General features: G+C 54.8%; 1 pseudogene; it reads left to right on the top strand.

Moving 5' to 3' along the window:
* Positions 1-356: 356 nt before the first annotated feature.
* Positions 357-1,549, top strand: LOC129041464 (phosphorylase b kinase gamma catalytic chain, skeletal muscle/heart isoform-like; annotated as a pseudogene).
* Positions 1,550-2,992: the final 1,443 nt, after the last annotated feature.

The following is a 2,992-nucleotide window of genomic DNA, read 5'->3' as shown; positions in this document are numbered from 1 at the left end:
GTTTTTTGAGACAGAGTCTCACTCTGTCACCCAGGCTGGAGTGTGGTGGGGCGATCTCAGCTCACTGCAACCTCCGCCTCCCAGGTTCCAGCAATTCTCCTACCTCAGCCTCCTGAGTAGCTGGGACTACAGGCATGTGCCACCACACTCAGCTAATTTCTGTATTTTTAGTAGATATGGGGTTTTGCCATGTTGGCCAGGGTGGTCTCTAACTCCTGGCCTCAGGTGATCTGCCTGCCTCAGCCTCCCAAAGTGCTGGGATTATAGACATGAGCCACTGCACCTGGCCTGGACTTCCTCTTCTGAGTGCCCTGCTGACCTGTCCTGATGATGACTGTTCCTGCAGAGGTCATGACATGTTACCTGGCTCTGAGATCATGGAGTGCTCCATGAATGAGGACCATCCGGGCTACGGAAGGAGGGGACATGTGAGTGCGCTGGGAGGAGGATCACCCGCCTGGGCTGGGCGAGGGAGGAAGCAGGCAGGGCTGGGTCGGTGCCCCTGGCACTGGGTAAGTGGCCCTGGGCCCTCTCACGTCCAGGTGGAGCACTGGCGTCATCATGTACGTGCTGCTGGCTGGCTCCCCACCCTTCTGGCACCGGAAGCAGATGCTGATGCTGAGAATGATCATGAGTGGCAACTACCAGTTTGGCTCACCCGAGTAGGATGATTACTCGGACACCGTGAAGGACCTGGTGAGAGGCGAGGCTGACTGGCTCCTGGGCTCGGCCGCAATGCCAGGCTCCCTTGCCCAGGGAGGCCCCGCCTCTCCTGACGTGCTGGAGGGGACCTGCCTTAACGTTCTCAGGTACCCTCTCCTCCCCTTCCAGGCCTCCCGATTCCTGTTGGTGCAACCCCAGAGCTGCTGCACAGCGGAAGAGGCCTTGGCACACCCCTTCTTCCAGCAGTACGTGGTGGAGGAAGTGCGGCACTTCAGCCTCCAGGGGAAGTTCAAGGTACGAAGCCTCCTGACCCAGGCCCTGCGGCAGTTGTCGCCAGCTCCCCAAGTGCAAACCTCTAAGCCGTCTCCTCTCCCAGGGGTCCTTATACCCCGCGGGTTTCCAGAGTACCCACCCCTCCCCTCCCAGCCGCCCTGTGATGGCTTCAGAGATGGCAGGTGTCGGCCCACTGGCTCCATCCCTGAGGATGCTGGCCAAGTGGGAAGTGGGGGACACTAGGAGGGCCCCGCAGAAGCCACCCAAGGCTTCGTGGCAAAGGAGCCCAGAGAGTCCTGTGCTGGAGGGGCAGGGTCTAGCAGGGCAGGGGCTGCAGCCCAGCTTCTCCGCCTGGCCCTGCAGGTGATCGCTCTGACTGTGCTGGCTTCAGTGCGGATCTACTACCAGTACCGCCGGGTGAACCCGGTAACCCGGGAGATCGTCATCCGAGACCCACCCCTACACCCTCCAGCCTCTGTGCTGGCTCATTGATGCCTACGCTTTCCGAATCTATGGCCCCTGGGTGAAGAAGGGGCAGCAGCAGAACTGGGCAGCCCTTTTCAAGAACACACCCAAGGCCGTGCTGCTCTCCCTGGCCGAGGAGGACTACTGAGGGGCTGGCCAGTCAGGAAGGGCTGGGGGGCAGGTGGGGAGGTGAAGCCATGGAAATACAAGTCAAAGGGGTAAGATGCATGCAGGCCTCTGCAGAAGGAGCGCTTGGCCCTGGCCAGGAACCCCTGGAGCTGAGGCCACGATCCCCTCTCGAAGGCTGTGCACAAGGGAAGCGGGTGTTCCCACCACACAGCAATACCTGCAGGCTGGGGCAGGCCCTGGGTTGGCAGAGATCACACGTGGCCTGAGAACCAGGAACCCCCTGCTCCTCCACTTCCTAGATGAGCCACCATCTCCTTTTTTCTTTAGGGGAGGCCCAGAGTTACTGACACTCGGGCCCTCTGCCTTTAGGGTCCCAGAGTGAAGATGACAGACACAGAAATGTCTGAGATACACAATTGCAGGAGATTTTTTTGACCCCATGACATCCAGTGACAGTGTGGGAGCAGGCTACTCTCCAGGGACATGTTTCTGGAGGCATATGGAGAAGGGGGCCCAGGTGAGGTGGCTCAGACCTGTAATCTCAGCACTTTGGGACAATTGCTTGAGGCCAGGAGTTCGAGACCAGCCTGGGCAACATAGTGAGATCCCATCACTACAGAAATTCAAAAAATTAGCCAGGCATGGTCGTGCATACCTGTAGTCCCAGCTACTAAGGAGGCTGAGGTGGGAGAATTGCTTGAGCCCAGGAGCTCAAGGCTGGAGTGAGCTGTGATCACCACTGCACTCTAGCCTGGGCAACAGAGCAAGACCCTGTCTCAAAAAAAAAAGAAAAAAAAATGGAAGGGGAAGCTTCTGATATTTGTCTTTCTGGAGTACTGTTTGTTTTGTGATTCCCACAATGCACTGCTTCACCTAGTACATAATTTGTTCTCCCAGACCCTTTTAGGACTGAACTTTGCTTTAGATAGTTACATGCCTGCCTGCTACACAGTGGAAACTAGTTTTCTTCAGAGGGACATGAAATGACAGATGAGGCCATGAAGAAAGCATTCTCCTTCACAGCAACTAGCTAGGAAAGTGAACATATAAGTGATCCTCCTGCCTCAACCTCCCTCCTAGCTGGGACTACAAGCATGTGCTACCATGAAGGGCTAATTTTTTTTTTTTAATTTTTAGTAGAGATGCAGTCTGTGTTGCCCAGGATGGTCTTACTCCTGGGCTCAAGTGATCCTCCCACCTCAGCCTCCCAAATTGTTGGAATTACAGGTGTGAGCCACTGAGTCCAGCCCTTCATTACATATCTAAAAACAATCATCAGAGGTGGATATAATAGGTGTTATTGTTATTAACTCCATCTAACAGATGAAAAACACTGAAGCAAATAGAAGTGAAAAATTGGGCTTTTAAAATGGATTTTTAGCCGGGAGTGGTGGCTCACGCCCAAAAGTGGTAAAGATTGAGAAATAATTAGCATTAATTCATCAACAAAATTCTAAGTATT

The sequence above is a fragment of the Pongo pygmaeus genome, chromosome 6 (assembly GCF_028885625.2).
Source record: "Pongo pygmaeus isolate AG05252 chromosome 6, NHGRI_mPonPyg2-v2.0_pri, whole genome shotgun sequence".
In the NCBI taxonomy this organism is placed as follows: Eukaryota; Metazoa; Chordata; class Mammalia; order Primates; family Hominidae; genus Pongo; species Pongo pygmaeus.
The sequence above is the reverse complement of the archived record's forward strand: the minus strand, read 5'-3'. Positions and strand labels throughout refer to the sequence as shown.